The following is a 27,575-nucleotide window of genomic DNA, read 5'->3' on the forward strand; positions in this document are numbered from 1 at the left end:
GGAGGCCTGTCCTCACAACTTACTAATGGTGAGGACCAGGGCAAGAGTGTCCACTTCTATTTTTTGCTTCTTCATTTATTAAAGGATGAAGGTTCCATTTCTAACATTTGGTGGCAATGATGTCTTGCCTGTTAACCTGATAGAATAGCGGTTGCATCAGATTCTCAAGGGGCTCGATGATCCATGACACATAAAAGCTGCAGCTTCTGGCTTCAGCCCTGTACTCGCCTTACTGGTAAAAATCTGATTAAATACCTGCATGTTGCCAGACCAATGAAACAGCCCTTCCTCAGCAGGAACTCCATAGTACACTCCCCTAGGAATCCTGCAAAGAGAAAGGGAATCATGTTCTGACTCGGTTTTGATGGAAGAATTTGGTTCAGCCTATGCCCTTCCCTTACAGATCAAGAGGGGTGTGAGGAAGAGAAATATGAGTAAAGCACACTTTAAGTCATCGTTACACAAAATTATATTCCTTATACTATATCAGGAACAAAACAAATAAAACAAGGAATCTTACCAGTTACAGACTCATCTCAAAAAGAATAATATAAAATGTGAAAGAGGAAGGGACATTTGTTCTAATCTTCTCATCTCGCTGATGCAGAAATCAAATGGCTGGAGGTTTAAATGACTTGCTCTTGGTCCCATTTTAAATGACTTGCTCGTGGTCCCAATTTGTTGAATTGGGATTAGGACCTTTGACTGTTGACTCCAATTCTGATGCCTTTTTCTTTGACCTGATATAATACATCTCAGTTGAATGTCAGAGTGGGAGAGGGAAGATTTAGCCTCATATATACCTTACTTTAATTAAACAATCAGTCCAATTAAAACACAAGTGAATATGTTTTATCAGCTTTTATCTGAAAGAATTACTTCAGTCAAATATGAGGCCAGTGTTTCCAAACTATTTTGTTGAAAAGTTGACATGCCTTCTGCCTTAGAACATGGCTATCTTCCCTTCTCTAGGCTCACTTAGATGGTGATCTCATGCTGTCTCTCTTCTTCTGAATTCACAACTGATCCATCAGGAAATCCTATTGACTTGACTTTCAAAATATACCCAGAATCCAGCCACTTTTCCATTATCATTGCTGCCATATTGGTCCAAGCCACCATCATCTTTCATCCCAGGATTACTGCCACAGCCTCTCAAGTATTCCCTTGTTTCTGCCCAATATGCCAGGCAAAACAATGCTTTGAAAGGTAAGTCAGATCATGTCACAACTTTGCTCAAAACCCCCCAATGGCTTCCCATAAAAGCCAAAGCTCTTATAGTGACTTCCAAGGCCTTACATAATCTACCCCCTTCCTCCTACCTCTCCTGTTCATTCTGCTCCTACCATGGGAGGCTGTCCTTGCTATTCCTTGAGCAAGGCAGATGCATTCACCTCAGAGTTTGCTCTAACTGGTTCTTCTGCTGGAAAAAGTTTTCTGCAGGGGTAAATACTAAAATGTATGCAAGTTTGTACATCTTCATTAAGAAATCACAAACACAAAATTAGATGGGATGCCTGCAAGTTAGGGATCTTGAAATTTAAACCTCACTAGCTGTATAGTAAATCCACATCTTTTCTCAGATGTCTGCTTGGCTGACTCTCTCACCTCCTTCAAAGCTTTGTTTTTACCTTCTCAGTGAGGCCTGCCATAACCTGTCTGTACAATACTGCAGTTTGTTTCTCCACTTTTCTACTTCCCCCCCACGTAGAACTTATTCTTTTTTAACTTACTATATAATGAACTGATTTATTATATTTACTGCTCCTCCCCCACCACCTTACTACAATGTAAGCTTCAGAATCCCCAGTCCCTAGAATAGTATTGGCATGAAATAGATGTTCAACAAACATTTATAGAAGGAATGAATTTCTATTTCTTCAATGACATTTTAAAAGCAATTGGAACTCCTAGGTCTGGCTTATGCTAGATGATCAGGTAGTTAGCCATCATCTTGAAGGTGAAGTTAATTTTTAAAAGCCATCATTGCTACTATTCAACCAGTATCTAGCATGTGCCGAGCTCATTTGTACATTCTCTTGACAATGCCATTAGGTAGATAGTATTATTATTCCCATTTTTACAGATGAGAAAACCAGCTTAAATATATTATCTGTGGTCACATAACTCAGAAATAACCAAATGGAATTAAACCCAGGTTTGTCTTATTCCAAAGTCTGTGATCTTTCCATTTTGCTGGTAGCAAGTGCCATGAATACCCCAGTTTCTTTCTGACATGGCTGAAGGAGGCAGTAGAAAAACGACATGAATTTGAAATTAATTCATAGCTCCAATACATACTTGTATTGCAACCCTGGCCAAGTTTCTTGACCTCAGAGTTGTTTTTCTCATCTGTAAAATGGGTTTCATAGTGCTTAGTTTGAAGGAAAGATAAGTGAAGTAAAGGAGATAATATCTAATATCGAGGCTTTACTAAACATCGGATAAATAATCCCTTCAAAGGATTTGAAAGAGCTGATAATTGAACACACATTCATAAATAGAATTCGGAGGAGGCTGTGAGCCAGTTGCTATGGGGAAGTCAGTGGCAGGGCTTTTCTGGAGCCAAGTACACAGAGGCTGGGCTCAAGGAAACAATGTAGGAGTTGGGCAGAGAAGACCAATGTTGCAAACCACAGGGAATGAAAGAGACACTCTTCTGAAGTTACATTTTGTCCTTGCCTCCCACAAGTTGGCTTGCTCACATCTTTCAGTAAAACCCTAGAGTAGGTTTTTTTCAACACTTCACTGAACAAGTGTCACAGGATACCTGAAGTTTCCTGGAATTGAGTCATCCCACACAATTTCAAATATCTGAAGTGCTAAAAGAAAGAAAAACTCCAACTTGTTATGTTTCTGCCAAGCTTCTTTGGGAACAGTAGATGAGGAAAGCCAATCTGGCAATGTTAGGCCTAGAGGAAGTTGAGCCAAAGGTTAGGAGGTCCCCTAGATGAAGGAGTGTCAGGCTAGTACCCACAAGATTCCAGTTAACTCAGCTAAGGGCCTAGGGCTTGCCTTATGCCTTACGCATCCTGGAGGGGTCCACATCTTACACAGACCCTGGTATGCGCAGGCAGCATTGATTCATGTTATTTTATTTTCTTCTTAATGCTACCTGGGGACATTTTTTGGATATTCTTTAAATAAACAATTTAGTCTTACGAAAGATGAATTAGCATATAGTAAAATATTAATTTAAAAAATGTATATGCCTATAAACCTATGGCTCTAATGTGACAACAAATAAAAATATGTATTTTATAAAAACTGTGTCCATGTATCCACATATGTGACGTTCTTGGTTTTCTAGCTCATAATGCAGGGTTCTGATAATGAGGGAGGTGGGACAATAAGATATATAAGACTTGCCAGGATTAAGTCTGGCTGTGAATAACAGAGACTTGAAAAATGGCAGCTTAAAAAAGATATAATTTTATTTTCCTTTCATTTAAAAGAAATTTATAGGTAGTCCAGGAGTAACATAGTGCTCCATGGTCATCAGGGAGTAGAGCTTCCAGGTTTCTGTATCTGCCATCTTTGGGCTGTGGCACTTGATGGCTGCTGGAGCTGCCCAGATGATGGAAGGGAAATTGAAGGGTGTGCCCTTTCCTTCTAAGGAGACTTCTATAATTTCTAGTTACATCTTGTTGCTTACATCTGATTGGCCAGACCTTAGTCATATGATCATACATAGCTGCAAGGGAAGCTGGGAAATGTAGTCTATTAGCTGGTGTATTGCTCCCAGAGAAAAATCAGGTTTTATTATAAGGAAGAGGAAGGACCAATATTGGAAGGCAATATTATTGGTTTGCAGATTCACAATCTGCCTCCACTTCCTTCCTAACTCTAAACTGTGATGAATAACTGAATACCTCTGGTGTTATGAATACTGGATAAGAATTCTGTTAATATAAATTATCATGTTTAATCCTCATAGTCAGTAAAACACCACAGGTTAGGAGTCTATAGACATCTAAAATTATGAAACAACGTGAAATGCGATAACAGCTCAAGACGTGTTCAAAATATGATTCCTTCTCAACTGAGTAACGCTAAGTGAGCAAAACCCCAGAAAAGTGTTAATTTTTTTTTTTTTTGTAATTTGAGGTAGTGATATATTTGAGTAAATTGTTTAGTAGCAAGTTTAAAAAAATATTCTGTTTTTATACATATGATTTTTTAAAAGATATTTGATGGATTAAATCCTTAAGTCTAATATTTTAGATAAAGAATTGCTTAAACTCTAAGATTTTGTGAGATTTATAACTACATTTTGAAGTGTTTGAGGAGTCTGAGAGAATAAAATATAGTAAACTCATAATTGTGGTTTGAAACTCTAAAGGAATCTGTTTAATTATGTAAGCAGGATTGGCCATTTAAGAAATTCTTATTCATTAAATTTATGAATGAAGTGCACATTAGTTAAAGAATTGAGTCATTCCACACAGGTGTTCCATTTGATTTATAAAATGATATGATCTAATATAATAGAATAAAAATACAATGTAAAATTATCTGTATTGTCGTAAAAAGGCTTCAAAACGTCAGTGTTAAAAATGAAAACTTTTGGGGCAGCCGAATGGCTCAGTTGGTTACAGCGTGAATTCTGAACAACAGGATTACCGGTTCAATTCCTACATGGGTTGGTGGGCTGCACCCCCTGCAACTAAGATTGAAAACAGGGACTGGACTTGGAGCTGAGCTGCACCCTCCACAACTAGATTAAAGGACAACGACTTGGAGCTGATGGGCCCTGGAGAAGCACATTGTTCCCCAATATTCCCCCCCACAAAATTAAAACTTTTAATATAATGGATATTAATTAAAATCCAAGTAACTGGGAGACATCGTACACACACAAAAGCTCTCTGTCATTAAAAAACCACCAATAGGTATTATTCACCCCATTTCACAGATGAAGAAAATAAGGCTCAGAGTAATTAAATAATTTGCTTCACATTCCACAGTGTCTCACACAGCTGGGATTCAAATTGAACTTCCTACCATCTCTCTCAGGTAAGGCGAGAGTTCTATTTCTACTTAGGAGGGAGCGCCAGTTCCTTCTGGCCCAGCAGCAGCTAGGAGTCAAGGTTTAGGTAAACTGTCTCTGACTTCACTCCAGCTAGAATTGAGGTTTTCTGTCTAAATACCTCTGCAGTGAGAGCTTCCAGGACTCCTCACATGAGTGATAGAAACACATGCCCTATTTTTATTTTTTAATTAGTTTTAATTGAAAAATTAATGTATGCACACAATAAAAATCCATGAAAATTCAGAAAGTACAAAATAGTCTGTGAAAAGTAAATCATTCTAATTTTCCTCTCTACAGATCCCCTGTAGTCCTCTCTGCTGAGGCAACCACTGTAACTCACTTCTTATGCAGTTTTCCAGAAATATTTCCTATATATGCTAACACATGTGTAGCCATGTGTACATACGTACTTCCCCTTTTTAAACTTTTCACTGTATACTCTCACGCTGAATTGTTTTTTTTGCCACGTGTCTATATTACTTTTTCAAAAACAAATGTAATTTTGCCCAGTGCATTCAGTTGGGTAGGAAAACATCTTTTGAACTCTGTTCCTGGGGTCATAGGAATTGTAAATTGTTTATGGGGCATCTCTGGGCACATCTGGAATCACATCTCAGCTCTAGGAACAGCTCTTCCGTAATGCTAATCCAGAACAATGGGGAGAGGCATTGGGAAGACTGTGCCTGGGTGTGATTTTGAGACAGTTTATCTGTGATGATTCATCCTTCTCTCTCGGGTACCCAGTTCTCCACACACAGTTGGATCACTGATGGAAGCTGGGATAGCTCTGATTTGCTTCAGGATTTCAGACTTTCTGAGGTGAGTTCCTGCAAGCTCTACTGTAATAATAGATGTGCAGTAACTCTGAAAATATCAAACACTATAACCAGGGAGCAGAGACATCTCTGTTGAAGAATCAGTGGGAGAATGCTTAGAATTATCAAGAAAGTTCAGGAAAATGGCTGGTCACAAGAGAATCTTGCAGGAATGTACAGTTGCCTGGATACTAGCAATAACCAGTTAAGCCAGTGTTTCCCACACATTGGGCATGAAAATACCACCGTCATAATTTTTTCTCTATATCCAAATATCACTTCTGCTATTATTTATTTTTATTTCAATAGATTCATTTTTATTTAAATATATCTAACTATTATCCACACAGCAGCCAAAGTGGTATTTTTAAAATGTCAATCAGATCACATTACCCCTCTGCTCAAAATCTTCAATACCGTGTTTCCCCGAAAATAAGACCTAGCCAGACAATCAGCTCTAATGTGTCTTTTGAAGGAAAAATTAATATAAGACCTGTTATTATTATATTATGTTATGTTATGTTATATTATATTATATTATATTTATATTATATCATACCGGTCTTATAGTAAAATAAGTCTGGGTCTTATATTAATTTTTGTTCTAAAAGACACATTTGAGCGGATTGTCTGGCTAGTCTTATTTTCAGGGAAACACGGTAGCTTTCATCTGAATATAAATTGTCTACGAGGATCTACATGACGTGTGCCATCTAAGTGCCCTCCTCACCTTATCTACACTTGTCATCTCCATTAAATTCATCCACCGTGGCTTCCTTGCTGTTTCCCCCAACTTGTTAAGCTCATTCCTATCACAAAGTCTTTGCATTTTCAGGTGGCTCTGCCTGGAATGCTCCTCCTCTAGATACCTCCTTGTCTTACAACCTTAATACACACAAGTCCCAAATATCTTTCTCAGAGAGGTTGGTTGATCTGACCAACCTATTCAAAAGGCACTTGCTCATACTACATGCCCTTCACCCCACTTTACTTTGCTTCTTAGCATTTAACACTATTCAAAATAGGTGTTATATAATTACTCATTCCTTTAATTATTATCTGTCTTACCTGACTGGAATGTAAGCTCCAAGAGTTTAGGATCTTTACTTTTTAACTAAGTATTGTATTCCCAGAAACTACTGTGTACTGTGCCTCATACACAGTAAGTACTTAATAAGTAATTGTTCAATGGATGGACAGATAGATAAATGGAACAGATTTGACTGCCTAGGAGAAGACCCTATTATTTAATAAGGGAGGCTTCACAAAAAATGGGATGAATGGATTCGTCAGTAAGGTTACAGAAAAAACCAACTAGCTTTCCCAAAAAAAGTGAATATAGATATCACCACCATGCAACTAGCTAACTAAATATGTGTCCAGATGGATTAAAAATGTAAGTAATTTAGAGGAAATCATTTTAAAACACCTGAAAATATTGCTGAATTTTCTTCTGATTACTCATGGGGAAAGAACTTTCCCTACAGTAGAAAAATAGTAAACAAAAGTATCAATACATTTGAATTCACAAATACTGTTAATTTCTTTAGAATATTTATTACATTAGGCATTGTTTACCTGTTTTTTTATTTCTCAGGGAGGTGAAAATTACAATCACAATGAAATGCTACTACACACATTCCACATTTATTACCATGGCTAAAAAAAAGCTAAAAAAACAAAACAAAACAAAACTGGCAATACCAAGAGCCAGTGAAGATGTGGTGCAACTGAAACTTTCATACAACCCTGGGAGGAATAACAAATTGAGAGCCATTTAGAAAAACAATTTAGTAGTTTCTTATGAAGTTAAATATATACTCACTCCACAACCCAGCGATCCCACTTTGAGGTATTTACCCAAGAGAAATGAAAATTTGTGTTCAAACATTTGTATGTAAATGTTTATAGTGGTTTTATTATTGACAAAACTGGAAATAACTCAAATGTACATCCACTGGTATATGGATAAACAAAATGTGGGGTTCTATACACTGGAGTATTACTCAGCAATAAAAAAGTACAAAGTACTGACATACACAATAGTATGGATGGATCTCTCAAACACTTTGTGCTAATTGAAAAAGGCCAGACTCAAAAGGCTATGTTCTGTATGATTCCATTTATATGACATTTTGGAAAATGCAAAACTATAGGGATAGAAAACAGATGGGTGGTTTGCTAGGGGCTAGAGGTGGGAGAAGAGTTGACTATAAAAGGGCATGAAGAATATTTTTGGAGGTGATGGAAATATGTATTTTGACAGTGGTGCTGGTTACCTGACTGTCTATATGTGTGAAAATTCCTAGAACTTTTAACTAAAAAGGTGAATTTTACCATATGTAAAATGTACCACAATAAACCTGACTTTTTAAAAGAAAAGAATAAAATTAAAATGCAAGAAAACTTGAAAATGTTTTTTAAATCATGACAAAATATTTATGTTAATATATAAAGAGTACACAAAATTAATAAGAGAAACACTAGTTGCTAAATACCAAAGGAAAAAATGTTTGTTCTAACCAGTAATCAACTAGTATAAATTAAAGCACATCAAGGTGCAATTTCCCACATTTATCCTCTTTCTCCATTGCCTTTTTAATAAGGTTAACACAGAATGCTGGTTACAGTGTAGAGGGATATATACGCACACATAATTTTGGTGAGAGTGTAAATTAGTTCAGATCTTCCTGGGAAGAAGTTTGGCAAATGTATGTCAAGAGATTAAAAAGTGTCCATGCTTTTTGTTCCAGTAATGTTGCCTGTGAGAATAGTTTTATTAAAAGACGGTTGGCACAAATTATTTATAGTAGTAAAAAGTTTAGAACAGCCTAACTGTCTTACATTAAGGTAACGTTAGAAAATTTTGATTTATTCATTTGAAGAATATAAGGCAGCCATTGAGAATGATATTTTTGAAGAATTTTTAATGATAGAACAAGTGCTTATGTAATAATGGTAAGAATAGAGAATAGTATAAAAAGTATAATCTCAACTGTGTAAAAGTATTCATACATAAAAACGTTCTAGAACAGTTTACTAACATGTTGATCATAGTTATCTGTAATAGGTGATCTTATTTTCTTTCATATTGGCTTCTATTTAAAAAAAAATACCCTAAAAATATTATTGCAAAAGAAACATTCTAAGGTTAAGGGGACTCAGCAGGTATCTCTGACTTTAGGATTTCAAATTACTGCTGTTATTGTTCCACAGAAACATATTCTCTTGAGAATCTGCTATACATGTGTGTTTTGTCTCCCAAAACCATACGCCATAACATTTTGAAATAAAATATAACACTGTAATGTTGGAATATGTTAGATTTTTTTCTTAGAAGTTAAAGTATGGCTCTGTTTATACTTCTGTTGTTACAGTTCAAACTTTTAAATACAAGATTCCAGATTCCAAAACTTCACTGCCCAATACGGTAGCGACTAGTCACCTGTGCTATTGAGGTGAAGTGTGTTCAGTCCTGAGAGGTTGTGCAAATGGAAAATACACACCAGATTTTGAAAACTTTGAATAAAAAAGAGAATACAAGATACAGTGATTACATGTTGAAATTACATGCATATGTAAATTAAATAAAATGTAGGTTAAAATTAATTTTACCTAGGTTTTTTTTTTGGTGAGTAATTCATCTCATTACTATTACCTGTTTCTTTTTTACTTCCTCACTGTGGTTACTAGAAAATTTCAAGTTGCACATGTGGCTCACAGTGTATTTCTATTGGGCAGAGCTGCTTTAGTATCTGTTCTCAATCTAGCCTCATATCCTCCCTCCCTCATGTTCGCACACGAATAAACAATACAGACCCCTTCCTCGTTCCTCTTGTAAGATAAAATCTATTTTCTGCTGTTATCTCCTTGGGCTGCAATACCTTTCGCTACTTTAATTCATGTATAAATTCTGTTGATCCTTAGGTCCAACTAAAAGGCTGATGAAGCTTTCTGCATTAATAGGGATTCTATTCAGCTGCATGCAGTAGAAACTACAGTTAGATACCTCAATCGAACAGGGATTTCTCTTTCTTGTATGTCCAGAGGTGGGGAGTCCAGGAGTGAGGCAGCAGCTCCCTGGCATCATCAGCTTCCAGACTCTTTCTGTCTTTCTGTCCTTGGTGTGGGGCTTCTTTATTCATGGTCGCTTTATAGTCACAAGACAGCTGATCCACCTCCAGACAGAACTCTGCATTCCAGGGAGGGAGAAGAAAAAGAAAGTAACAAGAACGAAAGGAGACATCTATAACAGGAAAGCAAACTCTTCCAGACCTCTTCAGGAGACTTTCACTTGTATCTTATTGGCCAGTATCGAGTCAAATAGATACCCCATTTTGCAAGACAGAGAGAAAAATACAGTTCTTTTTGGTTTCGCTGTTGTTTTTGTTCTTGTTGGCTTTGGGTTTTGATTTTTGCTGGACACCTTGCTGCAAGGATATATTAGTAAGGAAAAGGGATTCTAGTAGTGGCTTCCCACGTCTTTGATTTTACTGGTGAAAATTTATTTCCCTGGATGGTGCTAGATACACACTGAAAGCTCCAAAAAGCCTTTCTGAGCTATCAACTCTAGAACCCAATTATATAGAGAGGGTATTTTTATTTTATGATCCAGAAAAATGGAACATATCCACACTATTCAGCAATAGAGGATTGGTTAGGTACATTATGGTATATCCACCCACTTGGAATACTATGCAGCCTTAAAAATTACAAAGTCAATATATATTTCTTAAAATGAAAAGATAAGCATGATAAAATTTTAAATATTAAAAAACAAATCACATAACGATAAGGTATGTTCTGGTTTAAAAACATACATTTATGTATGTATGTATGCAATTACTGGCAGTGTACGCATAAAACTATTAATATTGAACATTTGGATTATAGAAAATATTTTTTTCCTATTTTTTTCTTAAGAAATTTTTTTAAAATGTGGAAAGTTTGTGTATCGAATACTAAGTAAGTTCTCCATACCTACAGGTCAAGTGTGGGGACTTTTTTTTTTTTTGGCTGGTCAAGCCAACAGCGATCAGCAGCAAAATGGTCAAACTTTTGGCACAAAAACTGCAGACCAGCTGCTGTCCTGGTGGCTTCCCTTAGCTCAACACAAAATGATTACTTCAGGAGGAGTCATTCTTGCTTTCCTTAGGGGCTTGGCACCCTGCCTGCCTCCTGCCTTTAGCATTGTGTCAGGGTTTTTTGTGTTATTTTTTGTACTTTCTCCTTTTCTAGCCACCATGGGGACCAAAGCTTGTCCTCTGGCTGCCCATTTTGAAGGCCAAAGCGGTGAGCTGCGTGAGCTCGGAGAGCCCAGCTTTGGAACATAGGCGTGCGTGGTGCGTAGCCAAGGCTCCTGCGCATGGAGCCTGAGGATTAAGCACACGCAGGCCTGGCCAGCCGACTCAGTCCTCCACCTCCACCTCCACTGTCTTCCCAGTGTGATGGAAGAGTGGTACCAGAGGGGCTCTGAGGTTTTCTCAGCCCTGCCGATTCCCTCTTCTATCTCAGAGCCCTGTCCCTAACTCAGCAACATTAATTTGAAGAGAGAAGTGGCAGGGCCCAGGGAAGAGAGCTGACCCACGTAAGAAGGAGTGTGACTTGCAAACTAGACAGGACAGCTGCTGGCTGTTGTGTATTTTTTACCTGCTGCGTTAGGGTAAGCAAGAACCCTCAGGAGTAAAAACGTGGCTAGTTTATTTTTCGTGGACCTTGGGAAACAAGATGATACAAATAGCAGAGTAATGCCAATGAAACTGTCTCTGAAGCACTAATTAACACTAATTACAGATTCCATGAAGATCCTATTTGATTTTCTGTACCTTCAGTGTTGCCATTTTTGCTTACAAAAAAAGAGATAAATGGAGGCGATGAAACAGATTAAGTCAATTCTTATGTGGAAAAAGTCTGAGTTCTCATATGCTTTCAGCTGTTTTTGGTCTCTTGATTATCTTGACTGATACTAGCATCTTGTTTTCATAAGTGAATGTTACAATTTATTTCTGTTACCAATTAACAATTGTAAATGCCAGATCAGTAGTACGGAAATTGAATACAGAGTTGCCCTAAGACAACTCTACTTTTATTGGTAAACAGCATAGTCAGTAGTAAAGAAAAGATTGCTTGAAATATAATTATGCAAGTGGAATCCATTGCTATATGATTCAAATGGATTATTTGTAGGAAAATAAATTTGCTGTAGACATACAGCAAATACTTATTGTCATGCAGGGTGTCATGCAGGGTCTCAGCTCCCTCTCCCCACATAAGAACGCAGGACATGGTGAGGCCAAAAAGGATCACCCACGGAGCCATAAATAGGGGAGTCATACCACTGTATTCTCGCTGGCGACTGGGTTGGAGACACAGGAAGTAGGAGCCACACAATCCGCAATCCGCCATCTGCTTCTCTGCCTGCCAACCAACCTCACTTGCTAACTGCAATCTGCTCTTGCTAGCTCAGCCTCGGCAGTTATCAGTGGCTAATGGCTAACCAGTAACAGCTGATGGCCATTTACTACCTGAGCCAGCACCTTTCCACGTGAGGCCGAGAGCCTGGAAACTGCTCTCTGGGATTCTGTCCCCACACTTATTTAATTTCCAGTCTCTGACCTGCCTACGAACTTCACAGAATGAAGATCATGCAATCGACAAAAATTTATTAAGTGACAGCTCTGTGTGGGATAGCATTTTGATCACCTCCTATTCACCCCATATGGAAAGAGGCATTTCCCACCCTAAATTGTACAAAATGGCCAAACATCCTACATCTGACTCTATATAGATGAGCTGGACAGAAGTATATCGGTCACGTATATACTTCCAGCCTGTGGGAGGACATCACACACCATGGAGGGTCACAGGAAGGTTGCATCTAGGAATCACGTGAATAAGCAGGGGTTGTGGGAGGTAGGCTTTACAGAAACAAGAGGTAGGGTGACCCCTGGTTTCCATGGAAGGGTGTGACTAGCTTATTTGAATAATTGTACAGGCTGGCAGGAAAGTAATATCCATTAGGTTCTGAGAACCAGGTGAAATGTGGCTGGTGCGGCTAATGGGGGAACCAGCCAAGTGTGGAGTTTCCCACTGGGTAGGATTATCTGGCAAAAGCAGGAGAGCTCGTGGTTAGGTCTCTGGGGTCCTGACAGACTCACAGATGTCAAGACAGCACATGAAATTACAGGCCTTACACTAGAGACACAAAAGAGTAAGACACGGTTCCTGACTGCAAAAGGGCTTGAATTTTCTGGGCTGGGCTGGGAGTGGAGGGTTGGGTGTGGGAGTGTCAAGCTAAATGGTTCTGACTGAGCACAGGAGGACTTCTGAGCATATAGAGGAAATTGGGCACAGTAACCGGGACAGATAGACTTCAGAAAAAACATGGTGCTGGGCTAGAATCTCAAGGTAGGCAGGATGCATGATTAGAGGGAAGCAAGTATGGAGGCATTTCAGAGGAGGAATGAGGTGAGAAAGTTTTTGCTTCTGTTTAGAGAACATTCAATTCATTTATTCAACATATACTTACTGAGGGAATGCTCAGGGTACAAGCATTTCAGGGTGTAGGTTAAAAAAGAAACAGACCTTGCCCGTTGGGCTGTCAGGTCCGAGTTGAGGAAGCCGTCTGGCTGGGGCCTACCATTCACTGAGGGCCTCAGACGTGGACTTTGGACATAATTGTCAATGAGGTAAAACAACCACAGAAATACACCAATGGGAGATGTTCAGTTTGTAATGTTAATGTTTGTAAACATTTAAATATTATACATTGCGATTTCAATATTTTTTTAACATTTATTTTTTAGTATACCAGGACCTCAAAACAATGGGAATATCCCTGGCGTCCCTCAACTTCAGGGAGGCCATGCTAACTAGACTGCTCCCTGGAGCCCCCCTTCCATCACAGCCAGGCTGGTGCTTCAGGGCTCACCTCCAGACTCCCTCCTGCTTGTTCACGCTGAGCCTTCCCGTCTCAGCACCCCCCAGAGCACTCTGAGTTTGTTCTCTGCTATGGAGCAGTTGGTACTTAATGCTCCAGCCAACTGGGCTATCCAGCATGTATAGGCAGGCACAAAAAGAAGCCTCTAAATTGATGAGGGGAGCTCTATGTTCTTTCCAGCACAGGCAGTCATTTTTGGGTTGTCCAGTATGAGTGTGTACCCGTAAGATATTTATCGGAGACTTGGTTCACCTCTTGTACTTGGCAACAGAAGCACATAGATGCATAGCAACGTGTCCTCAGGTTTGTTCTCATTTTATATCCCAAATATACTCTGAGAGAAAAGATAAAGGAGTGTTCTTTGGCTCCAGGAAATTCATTATGTCTTAATTTTCTTCTTTTCCTTAATGAATGACTATGTGCTATGTGTTTTTTATTTGTGACACACCAAATAATTTAGCTGGTAAGACATGAAGAGAAAGAAACCTCACCATATCTTCAGGAACGACAAGAAAAAACTTAAAAAGAGAAGAAAAAAAAACATTTTATGGATACAGTTATCCCAGTTGGCACCAACGAAGTCTAAAAGCTGTAATATAAAATGGCTGAAATTCTCATGGCAAAAAATGAACTTGTCCGCAAATAACTGGCTGTACAGATGAGCCCAAAAAGTTTCAGCACAACCAAATTAATAGTTTGGTTTGGGAGGTCAGGTATACTCAAACATCACATTAGCCAATTCTGAGAACTGTTTGCAGACTTTTAAAGACAACTGTGCTACCTTTACAATGACCTCATGGGTAACAATGTTCCCAGATCTGGACATCAGGAAATCTTTAAGTATGTACCAGATCAGTTAAAAGGAAGCCATGCCGACCCTAAATGTGATTATGAGTTCAGTTGACACCTTAGTAGGAAAACAAAATATCCAAAGTCTGTTAAAGAGTTACTAAGGCATAAAATGTCCTAGAACAGGGAATCATTGTACTGTACATTCTTGCAGGAGTTGTAACATTTCAGATGTGTTCTTTCAGACTGGAGATTATTTGGGAAATGAGTGTATAAGAATCATGAGACAGACAAATCACCACTCACATCCTGAAGAAATTCCAATTTCATCTTTGACTGTGGTTTTCTTTGGAACCCTGAGTTGCTTTCAAACCGTAATGCATGCTTAAAAATGACCAAAGGGGCTCTCGTATGCAGCTTGGGGAGATATAAATATGAGATGAGAGAATGCTAGACACTGAAATAATGTGGGAATTGCTAAAGCACTAGTTTCAGCCCTGGATCTGTTAGTGCTGCAGTTTTGCTCCTGATCGGCTCAATGAGCTTTTGGTTAGGGAGGTCTTTCCACCCTGGGCTCACTCCACCTAGGCCCAGGAAGTACTATGGTTTTCATCTTCTTTCTCACTCATCAAAATGTACTGTCCGGAATCTAAGGTAGCTCTATGAGAGAGTCATTACATGAACACAGGCACACGTAACTTCATTTTGTTTTATTCTCAGCTGTCTTATCAGCTAATTTAGCAACTCTACACTGTTTGCAAGGGTCCTCTCGGGCCAGGACGAAGGTGAGGTGCGTGCCTTACTCACCTTGGGCACAAACTTTAAGAGGATGTCAAAAAACTCAGCAATCAAGGTAAGCGATATTTTAATGCAATGTTTTAAAAACAAAATTGACAAACCATGGCTCACAGGCCAGCTGCCAATTATTGTAAACCAAGTTTTATTGGAACCAGGGCCAGGATTTGAGCAAGGTGAGGGAGGCAGGATCATGCAAGTGCATCCTCAGAGCCTGTCTGTAGGTATAAATTTATGGTTTATCATGGTTTCTTTGCATTAATTTTGATTTTTAATAATTATCCCACTTTCTAAATTGCCTTCCATCCTTCCTCCCACTCCCATCAATCTCCATCGTGACTAGTTGGGGTCTAGTGCACAAAGCAAACCCCACCCCATCAGTGCTTTCTTCCTTCTTAGGCATGTAATCAACCTCACACTTTGTTCTCCTATTGTCCTGTCATTCCCAGCTCAGAGCTAGCTTAATCCCACCACAGGTGGTCATTTTCTTATATCCCTACATGTGTAATTAGTTTTTCAATATCCTTTTTCTTCCTCTCTTCAAATTAGCATGATGAAGTTTTACTTAAGATATTAAAAAGAAACCTGATCTGGAAGTGAAAGAAAGCATTGTCAAAACCCTGCTTCAACAGGGCGACCTTGGGCAGTTTCCTTCAATTTAATGGAGCTGCTGTCTCCATTTGTAAAGTCGGTGGGTTTCGTTGACTGATCTTTAGCTTTCCTTCGAGCTGTACAATTTTGGGATCAGAGGTTACATTACCTGAACTGCTAAAGGTCTTGAGAGTACCTGAAGGTTCAGGTAATCCATTTGTAAATTAAGTACTCATGTGTCACACACACACACACACACACACACACACACACAAACACACCATTTTTAAAAATTAGAGTATTACATTTGCTGAACTGCATTTGCTTTCAATCTAAATATCTTATTTATTTAATGGCCTGTAAGTAGCTACTTCAGTGTGTCTCATGAACAGTACAGGACCATACCTGAAGAAGCATTCATCAAACAAGAGCTCAGATTATGGACATAGCGTTATCCTGTGTATATGTATTTAAAGCACATAAACAGGTATACTTTAAACAGGTTTTTTTTAATGTTTATTGAATAAGTAGAAACAGCTCAAAACTACAAAAATTAAAGAAACTACATCTATGATGGAGATACATTAAAAATCATTTATGTTAAATTCAGTGTTTTAAAAAACACTTATCTTTAAATCAGCAATATTTAATTTTAATATGGAAAATTTCTTGAATTTTGACAGCATGCCTGAGTAAGAATGCACAGTTTATACATAATCTCCATGGAAATGACCCTGTGACCTCTTCATTTTGTTTAGATCAGTATGGCCAGAAGTGACCACCTCTTCCTCAATGAGGCAAATGCTGTGAAGAAAACCACCGGAAACCACGGGGGTTGGGGGTGGGGGAGTATGAGAAGCTGAAATGGGCAGTGAGCCAGGAAGGCCCGCCCTGGGGAGCTGAAGGCTTTCTGAACCTGCAGAGGCTCAGAAGCCCCAGAAAAGCCATTTTTAAATTGTCTCCATGCCTGGTTTGGCAGAATGGGTCCAGGTAGCTACTACTCCCTCCCCCAATTTCATGGGTGGACATTTTGTATTTACAGAAAATGTGCACTGATCAAATTGATAGAAATATTAGGTTGGTGCAAAAACCCGCAATTACTTTTGCACCAACATAATATAATTGGGTTTTTCTCAAATGAGGACTATTTACAGTTAATCTCCTCTCCTTGCTTTCCATTTTACCCCAGCTCCAGTCCTCCCTTTATACAGAATGATGCTGAGTGAGTTTTCACCACTCCAATCTGATCACATGCCTTCTTCAGGAAACCCCTGGACTTACTGGATAAAGGGCAAAACCCTTAGCTCAACACACAAGCCCTGGTGTGAGCTCGTCCCTGCCTTCAGCTCTGGCTGCAGATGCTACTATGCGTATCACAGCTCAACAGTCTTTTTTACCTCATTTTCTTTTTTCTTGAGGTATAACAAGTGCACTAATTTTTACCTCATTTTCTTTTTTCTTGAGGTATAACAAGTGCACTAATCACAGTGTACAACCTTGGGGTTTCAATGCGTTTTTGTACCTGTGTACAAATCAATACAGAAAACATTTTTCCCACTCCATCCGTTTCGCTTGGGAAGGGTCCCACTTTATACACACCCTACCCACCACCCCAGGTTTGGCCTGTTCTTAAGCTTTATATGAATACAACCATACAATATGCATTATTTTGTCTGTCTCCTTTCAACATAAATGTTTATGAAATTCATACGCATACATGCTGTACATATATTTAATTCATTTTTTCTTCCTGAATAGTATTCCACTCTATGAATATATCACAGCTTACATACCCCTTATCTTGCTTCTTCTTCATATTTCTCTTATGGCACTTAGTGTAGTAGAGGTTTGAATGAAAAGGCACTCGGGGGCATAGCCCCTGCCTGGGAGGTGGTTTCCTGAGGCCTCAGGGGCACTCACTCCTGGTGTATTGTCTGACTTTGAGTCTGGCTGCCATCAGCCTGAATTGTGAGATTAGGCAGAGGGCCTCAGAGCAACCATGTCCTCAGGACTCAGTTAGAAGGTGAGCACCCATTTATTTATTTATAATGAGAAATATAACTGTCACATATTCAGGTGAATACATTTCATATATTTTAAAAATGGCTCTGTAATATTTAGGTAGCCTTTCTTCCAAGGAATGATGAATACCTTTAAATAATGAGTTGTCACAACATTCTGGTAAATAGACTGTGGAGATTTACAAATGAAGAATTTGGGACAAAAGGAAGAACCGAAGGCAAACTGGTAAGGAAAAAAACATGAGCTTTAACTATATCTCTGCTTTTTTTATTTTCCTCCTCAAGCAGGGCAGCTAACTGGTTAAAGCTATAGGCTCTGGGGCCAGAGGGTTGTGGGTTCAAATATGTGCTCTGCCCAACTCTGTGACCATGGGCAAGTTAAACACTGCTTCACCATGCCACCAAGAAGAAGAGGATGACAATAGGAATTCAAGGAGCTGACAGAGGCAGATTTGAACAATGCTGGTGTGTAGCAAGCAATGAAAAAATGTTTAAAATGTTTTTATTGTCTTGGGAGCCATACATTGTCACTTTTCTCATTTTCAGAAAATTAGATCACATTTAGAAATTACTACCTACTAAGGCCTCAGCTTGAAGTCATGATCTCCTTTAAATTCCCCAAGGACAGGTATTTCTAGAGAAGAACACATGTTCTTTTGATGGCTACTGTAAGATTAGGGTAAAAAAGACCAAACATTAGTCAAAGTATCTCAAGGTGATTAAAATGTTATAAATAAATATCCCAGGGTAGTTAAAATGTTTTACATAAATATATTGTGTGAGGGACACAGTTTCATTTATCTGTTTTGTTTGTGCTGTTTAGTATGCTCATCTAGAAAAGCAGGGAATCTGAAGCATTATTAAAGCTGAGGCCTTTTCTGGGATGTTGCTAAGGAAATTTCACAATCCAGGGCTACTAATTAAAATTAATTCTATTTATTATGCATAAATTAGGTCTTAATGAGGTGAGAAACTGCAATAAAATAATTAACGAATGAAAATATCTTCTCTGAATAAAAACAAAAAAGGGAGGCTTTCCACTCTCAGTTCTATCTTGTTTTTCTTTAGCTGCAGTTGGATAAAAAGAAAACAGCTCTGAGAACAGAGAGATGGAAAATCAAAACAAAATCTTTCATGTAATTAGCTTACACAATCTAGGCAGGGCAAATAAGAACACCTGTGAATGGTAGAGAATGAAGTCTTTGTAGCCATCGAAAGATAAGCCACTCAGGGGCTCTTTAGCTCAAGACCAGTCCAGAAGCAAAGGACAAGTGCCCAGGAAAGGATTGGATTCCAAGCCATAATGACGTGAATATGAAAAGTTAAGAATTACTTGTCAGAAGAACCAGATTATGTCATAATCATTTGTATCTTTCATACTTTTAAAGAATAACTTGTATCGATGAATGTGTTCAAGTTCTTTTCTTTCAATAAAAATAATTATTTTTACAGAGAAAGAGAGAGAGAGAGAGAGAGAGAGAGAGAGAGAGAGAGAGAGAGAGAGAGAGAGAGAGATCCAGGAAGTCTGGATATTATTATGTGTTAGATTTTAAAAAAACATGACAGACCCAGTGAGACTTCTTGGGAAAGGCAAATTCCAGTTTGCCAGTTCTTGGTAAGATTCCGTGTTAAATACAGGGACAGGGTGGGGCATTGGGTCTCCTGGAATCAGAGGTCACAGTCTAGCTGCAATCTGTCTGAAAAACCATTTTGGATGATTTACACTGGGTTTGAAAATATTTGAACCGTAACTCTCAAAAAAAGAAGATAGTACATGTTTTTAAATCCTAATTTCTGTCTTCTCTCACAAACCTTGATATTCTAGCAACAATGGGCCAGGGTTCCTGCCTACCAATAGTTGGCAGTACCTGGTACTTGAGTAATGGCTGCTTCTCTGTAGTTTAACACGGCCCCGGTTTGGTCCGCCCCACCTGCTGAACCCTGGAGGCTTTTGAGGTTTTACCCTTGCCAAAGGTATTTATATTGGTGGAGGTGTCTTACGGGTGAAGGTCAGTAGGAACTTTGGAAAATTTTTTTCAAGGTAAAATATATCTGTGTCTGTTTGAAGGCAAACAGATGGGAGTATTATGGGATTTCTTTGGGGATTCTAATGGACAGATCTTTGCTCCCCTTGTAAAATGGCACCAGTCACCTCTCAGGTAGCTATCGGGGCATAAATATTTGAATTACTACCTCCAGACTAAACTTTTCCATGGCAGGAGACCCAATCTCATTCATCATGTCCCCAGTTTAGCATAGTGTGTGGCACAAATTTGACAATAAATACCTATTAAATGAATAAAAGCACAGATGGCTGTAATGTTCTCCATCCTCTAAATTAACCATGAGGCAGTATTTGCTTTTTAAAAAGGAGTAATTTAGTTCGCTGGATATCATCCCTTTCGACCATACACGAAAAATCTCCATTCTCTTTCCCCTTATGACGCTCAGGAAATTCACCTCTTACCAACAAGCAAACTAGATGGGGGAAATCACTGGGCCACTTCTAGAGTCCCTTCCAGCACTTAATATGAGCCTCACAGGAAATGAGCTAAGAGTATACCAATTGACTACCAGTTGCATTATGAGGAGGAACACAGGGCATTAATCACTTGCATATCTGAGTAATATTAATCAGAGTACACCACAAAGTCAATGAATATCTCTTGTGTGAACCAGCTGCTTTCATTTTGCTAAAAGGACACTGGGTTTTCGGATTCCGACATACTTGGCCTGATTACCCCAGGATAATGATGAGCAAATGTTGGCTGTTCATAAAGCCTGCTTATAAACCAGGGATTCCAAATTCAGAAGCCCACAGGGCCAGGCAGGTAAGGGACATGACTGAAACTTGCTGGGTCAGTCACAAGGGACAGCCACTCCTCTGCTACAAATAGCTAAAACTAATGCAGGAATCTGGGTCCCGTTGTTGCCAGGTTTTCCCATTTTTTAAGAGAAGCCAAATATCTGGACTTACACAAACAGTGTAAAATTAAACAACAACAACAACAAAAAAGGCCAAATTGAGCAGGCCAGATTGAGCCATAAGCCCTCAGGTTTTTGGACTCTGCTGTTTAGCCAGGTAGGGAATTAAGTTCTCCTTGTGAAGGTTTTTATAAAAGGCATCTAACGCAACTTGGTGATCTGTGACTAATAGACAATCACCCTCTCTCTAACTATAAAGGGTTCTGGGACCCTCTGAAAAGAAACTAGTTTTACTTTTTTTTTGGATTTATTCTTAGTGAGGTACTTTGCCATCTTTACAAAAAAAGAATAATATGAATGTATTTAACTCACAAAGTACCTATGTGGAAATGAATTAGTAATATTTACTAGAGACAACATAACTCCCCTACAAGCAGCTGAAACTGTTGTGCACATTAGCGTGTATGTGTGTGTGCACGTGTGTGTATGTTTGTGTGTGTATACCTTTTTTTTTACCATAGGTAATTGATATTTATTTAAGAATGCTTTCTTATTTCAAATCAGGTTTTAGCAGATTTTTTTTTCCTTCATCAAATAACCCTAAGATAGAAATGCATCCCTTGCCTAAAGCTGTTTTGTTTTCAGTGTGGGGAAGGAAATGGGAAAATTTTCAGGCTTTGATCCCAGGACCAGATTACTTTCCGACTCACGATAAGGCCACAAAGAGGACATGTGAATAGAACAAATACTGAGAATCTGCATGGCTCAAAGCCAACGCAATGGTTTCGGACCCTGTCGCTTGATTTTTTTGATAGTAATAATGGAAACACAGACAGTGATGTTATTACTTCCCTTCTGCCTGGGTGTGTCTTACTTTGTGGGGGGAAAAAGCTTGTGACAAAAGTTGAGCCAACTCTGATTTTTAAATTTTCATTTGTAAAGTGGAGATATGAGGAGGTAGGGTTTTTGTTAGCATTGATAAGTTTAACATCTATAAGACACCTGGAAGAATACCCGGTGTTGGCAGAACTGAAAGGTAGTAGGTAGTATTATTGCTGTTACTTGACCCTTTCATTTGTGCATCACAACTCTGATGCTCCGAGTGTGGCGGCCCGGGATCAGTAGTGACAGCATCCCTGGGTGCTTACCAGAAAGGCAGGACGTCAGACCTGTCCCCGGACATACTGGTTTAGTTTATTTGGGCTGCTGTAACTAATTACCATAGACTGGGTGGCTTAAGCACAGCTTTATAAAGTGAACTTTATACTTCAAATTTTTCATGTTTTAAATGTCATTAAGTAGTGTCCAGAAACTTCAATTCTTTTGTACCATCTGTATACTATTTGCTATATCTGTGACCCATCTGCACCATTATTTACTTAATACATACTTCGAATAGTCTTAATAAAAAAAAATACAATTTAGCCTGCTCCTAAACAACTATATAATGGGTTTGATATCCTAGTTATATTTACTTCTAATATACTTTGAAATAAATAGTTAATTATTATGTTAAAAATGTCCTTCCTGTATGTCTAACAGCATCCCGGCTATGCTTATGGTAGACACGTCATCTTTTGGACCACATTCTCCCAGGGAACACACTATCTATAAGAAGGCTGTGCTAAGTGAGTTAATAAAGTGAAAACACTTTCTCTGATCTGAATAATCACTCTCTGTTTTGTTTTTTGTTTTTCTATTTTGTCCATTCACACTGAGGCTGCATGATGTAATGGAAAAGATTTTACTAGTCGTCTGATAGACAACTTTCTAGCATGTATCTGGGCTCGATTCCTTCTTCCCTTCTTTCTTAATTTCCATCAACATCTATTCAGCAATGGCCACAGGCCAGGCCTTGTGCTTGCCATGGGAGACAAAGCTGAGGAAGACAGTACCCTTTCCTTAGCTTAATCGAATGTGACCCTGGTAATGCAAAAGCAGCCCTCAAGACATCATGGAAGCACAGAGCAGGGCACTGGGCCCAGCATGGGGTCCAAGCAAGGCTCTCTGGCAGGAAGTAGAGAACCAGCTGAAACCCAGAAGCTTGGCAAGGGGCAAAGGAAGAGAGGCAGCAGCAAGGGATAGCTACAGTTCCACTCCGAGATATATACCCAAGAAAAATAAAAACATACGTCCATACAAAAACTTGTCCACAGCTATTGATAGCATCATTATTTATAGTAGCCAAAAAGTGAGAGCAACTCTAATGTCCATCAACTGGGGAATGGATAAATAAAATATGGTACATTTATACAATGCAGTATTATTTGGCAAGCAAAAGAAATGAGGTATTGATACATGCTACAACATGTATGAACCCTGAAACATTATGCGAAATGAAAGAAGCCAGAAACAAAAAGTCACATATTATACAATTCCATTTATATGAAATGTTCAGGATAGGCAATATATAGTCAATAGATTCTTATATATCTATAATGTTTAAGGACAGAAAGTGGACTAGTGATTGCCTATGGCTGGAGATGGGGGTGGCAAGTGATTGCTAATCAATGTTGGGTTTCTTTTTGAGGTGATGAAATATTCTAAAATTGATTGTGATGATGGATATACAACTCTCTGAATATACTAAAAACCATTAAATTGTACACTTGAAATGTTTGAATTGTATTATGTGAATTATATCTTAATAAACTATTATTTTAAAAGCACGTAATAGCTAACACTCATAATCCAGGCACTGTCCAAGTGTTGTATGTATGTTAACCATTTAATTCTTATAATACCCCAGTGAGATAGGTACTAAGATAGTCCCCAGCGGCATATACACATCTAACTTCCACTCTACATGATCCTAGGTGAAGGACCGTTAAAAGCTTCAGGTTTAGACTTAGACAAACCAGGGTTCTGTTCTTAGCCCGCTCTCTTACAAGCCACGTGACCAAGTAGGCAAATAGCCTACTGGGCAAGTAGCTGGAGTTGTTTTGCTCATATGTTAAACGGCAGTACTAATAACACATACCTCATAGGATTGGTGTTTAGTATGGGGACTATCTATAGTACGCCCTTATTCACTCTGAGGCCCTTCTTTTAGATAGAATTGTCACCAGTTTAAGAACTGAACAGCACTACACAAAGCGAAGCAGCAGGCAGCCTACTGCCACGGAGCCGTGAACAGTTAGGTTATTATTTCTGCAAGTACAGAAATTTGTTTTCCACATAGAAATGGCCTGGTAAACTCGTGGTCTGGCATTCTACCTTTTACATAATGTAACTTAAAATTAAAGGTTTAAATGAGGATAAAAATATTTGCCACATGCACTAAACATCTGAAATGTTGAAGATTTGCTTTTTATTGCATGAAAATAAGCAGAAGTGTGGGATGGAGAAAGAAATGTGTCACTTCCCCAGCACTGACCTGCAAGGGCAGAGTGACCTTACACAAGAAGAAAAATGCCAGTAATTTCCAAACTAATCTAATTTTACATTTCTGGATTTTTTTTATTTCATCTTGTAGCAAGACATACTTTATTCTTGGACGGGAAAAAAACCCACAACATTAGTGATAAATGAAGTTATATGAGTTTTGCTGGCAAACTCACACTGTGCAGTGTTACAGAGCTCATGTACAAGGCTGAGAAGCAAATCAAAGACCACTGCAGGTCTGTCACTGCCCAGAATGTTTCTTGGAGCAGAGTTTGTGACCAGAATTTTTTGGGAGGGGACGGACAGGGAGCGTAACATATTTTTCTATCATGTGATTCAGTCTCTTCTTTCATCTCCTATAACTTTCCTTTTAACACTCAAGGAGCCCACTCCCCCGCTCCAACACACACACCCAGTTTCCACACTGTGGGAAATATACTACCATCCATTCAGTTGTTCAGATAATCTTTGATTCCTCCTTTTTTCTCCCATATCTAGTCTATAGATACATTTGATAGGCTTCCTCCAAAATATATCTTGCATGTTTTTACTTCTCTCTAACTCCTTTGCACTGCTAATCCAAGCTATCTATGCCTGCTGCCCGGACTTCTATAATAGTCTTCTAAATGCTCGCTCTGCTTCTTCTGTTTTCTCTACATTCAATCCTACACAGAGCAACTGGAGGGATCTTTAAAAAATACTAATCAGGTCAATCTCCTGCTTAAAACCTATCAATAGTCAGAATCCAAATACAAAGATGGAATCTGAAAAGGTGTTCATCAGTAATCATCAGGGAAAGCAAATTTAAAGCTACAATGAGATACTACTACACACCTGCTAGACTGGCTAAAATTTAAAAAATTAAAAAGACTGACAATATTAAGTATATACAGTGAGTTTGGAAAATTGTTGGGCAATAGCTAATAAAACTAAACATATGCTTACTCCATGACCTAGCAATTCCACTCCTAGGTATATATCCAGGATAAACGAGTGCCTGTGTCCACTAAAAGATGTTGACGAATATTCATACCAGCTTCACCTACAATAGATAAAGATTGGCAACAATCTAAATGCCCATCATTAGTACAACAGATAAACAATGATGTGTGTATATAACAAACTACGACAAGTAATAAAAAAAAGAGTGAATTATTGGCACATGCAACAGTATAGATGACTGTCTCAGACAGACAAATGAAGTCAAACAGGTTTGTCCTGTCTGATTCTATTTAAAAGATTTGAGGTATTCCTAATCTTAGGCAAAACTAATCTGCAGTGATAGAAGGCCAGCTCGTGGCTCCTGGGACTTCACCTTTGCTAGGCACTGGGGTCTCAAAATGGTTAGATTGAGAAATGGCTTGAGGGAATCTTCTGAGATTTGGAAATGTTCTATGTCTTGAACTGGGTGGTAGTTTCATGGTGTGTGTGTGTGTGTGTGTGTGTGTGTGTGTGTGTGTGTGTGTGTGTGTGACCAAGTTGTACACTTACTTTCTGCACAGCTTACAGTGTATGTTTTACTTCAGTTTTAAAAAATCAGTGGCATGCCAATGCATGTGCAATAGAATTTACACATGATGTCATGATCTGCCTTTCCTTACCTCATTCTTCATGCCCCTTGTTCTTTATGCTTTTGCCACACCGGCTTTCTGGTTTTCCCTCAGACATGATACTCCCTACCCATTACTCCACATATGTTCTTCATAGACCCTACCACCGTTTGAAATTATCTTATTTGATTATTTATTTATTTCCTACTCTCCTTTTCTAGAATGTCAGCTACATGAGGGCTCCATTTTAGTCACTCTCTATTCCCAGTGCCTACAATGGGGCAATTATAGTACTCAGATGTTTTTTCTATGAATTCACGGTATAATCTTTAAATATTTGTAAAAAGTTACACTTCTGAGTGTTTACAATATCTTGATATTCTTAACAATATCTCAGATGAAAGACAGCTATTATGGCCATTTTGTAAATATCTTACATGACAAATGTATTCACTTATAGCTTCTAACAATATTTATTAAATGTTCACTACAAGCAAGGTTGATTTGATTAGTATTATATGGCAGTGCAATGAGGGATTAGAGAGGGGGAATTAAAAGTACAGGAGACAAAAGAAGATACAGGAGTAGTAATTGAGGGACTATGTCCTAAAGCTGGCCTATGAGTAGAAGAAGGTCATTGCTTCATGTGAGACTGAGAGGAAAATATGGGTGGGGATATATGAATTTATTGGTGAGGAAGTGGGAAATTTTGAGTTCTTACTTGGTAGCTTCTATTTCCTGTGAAGTAAGAGGCAAGGTCATGTGCTGAAAAAGAGAAGGGCAGGAGTAGGCCAGGGAGCTCAAGAAACTGCAGCAGTTTCATGTTCTTCATGCTCAGGGCTCATGTTCTTCAGAGTATGGGCACCTGCTCTGTGTCTCCCAGGTTGAAAGAATGCAAGATGGCATGGTGGCAAGGCAGGAAGTGAGGGAGCTGTGGGTCTTCATATGATGTGGATGAAATGGTAAACATGAGGAGTCAAGAATGGAGATGAAAGGCTGTGAAACCAGGAGGACTTTGGGGAAAGGAAGAAATTAAATTGCTATTGTTAACATCTAGATCAAGACGGCAGAGGGATCGTATAGAAACATCTATATCAAGATGGCAGAGTAATCACAAAGAGAAACTTCTTTTTTCTTTCCAAGCACAAATAAAAACATTTTGAGCCAAAAATCTAATGATACCATGCGTATTTGGGGAACGTGGTGAGTCAGGAGGGAAGTTAACTTGTTCTAAATGTCTTGTCTTGGAGGAGGCCAGAGATACAGATTAACCATTGACTTTGCTAGGAAAATATAAATTTAAATCTGCTGAAAACCACTAAGTGGTGAGAAATAAAGTGTGTAACTTTCAAAGTTGTTGAAGAAAAAGAAAAAGAATTAGGAAAACCTGACAATCCAAAAAAAGGCAAAAAGGAGAGAAAAAAAGAACAACTTTCGTAAATTAGAAACTATAAAATGCCAGAGATAAGTTATCAGATTTCTAATCACAATGAAAAGTAAATATTTAAACTCATCTATTAAAAGACAGAACTCTTAAATTGTTTTTTTTTTAAATCCAGTTATCCATACCATTTACAAGTCACATATCTCAAACAAAATAACATAGAAAGATTACAAATAAAAGGATGAGAAAAAGATATACCAGGAAATTAGTAACCAAAAGAAAGCTGGCTTAGTAATACTAATATCAGATAAAATAGATGTTAAATTAAAAGCATTTCTAGGAATAAAGAT

At 38.5% G+C, this 27,575-nt stretch overlaps 1 protein-coding gene across 2 annotated transcripts in view; it reads right to left on the reverse strand.

Moving 5' to 3' along the window:
• TIPARP (TCDD inducible poly(ADP-ribose) polymerase) overlaps positions 1 to 27,575 on the reverse strand; it is a 114,454-nt gene that overhangs the window by 71,755 nt on the left and 15,124 nt on the right. The window contains exons 1-3 of one of the 2 annotated variants that reach the window (XM_081026324.1): positions 12,183 to 12,283; positions 9,857 to 10,039; positions 256 to 325 (exon numbers count right to left, since the gene is read on the reverse strand). The gene's annotated coding sequence lies outside the window, so the exon portion shown is untranslated. Of the gene's footprint in view, positions 1 to 255; positions 326 to 9,856; positions 10,040 to 12,182; positions 12,284 to 27,575 lie in introns of those variants that run through there. The other variant, XM_081026325.1, reaches the window with a different exon arrangement.

Source organism: Rhinolophus hipposideros (genome assembly GCF_964194185.1).
Source record: "Rhinolophus hipposideros genome assembly, chromosome: 2".
Classification (NCBI taxonomy): Eukaryota; Metazoa; Chordata; class Mammalia; order Chiroptera; family Rhinolophidae; genus Rhinolophus; species Rhinolophus hipposideros.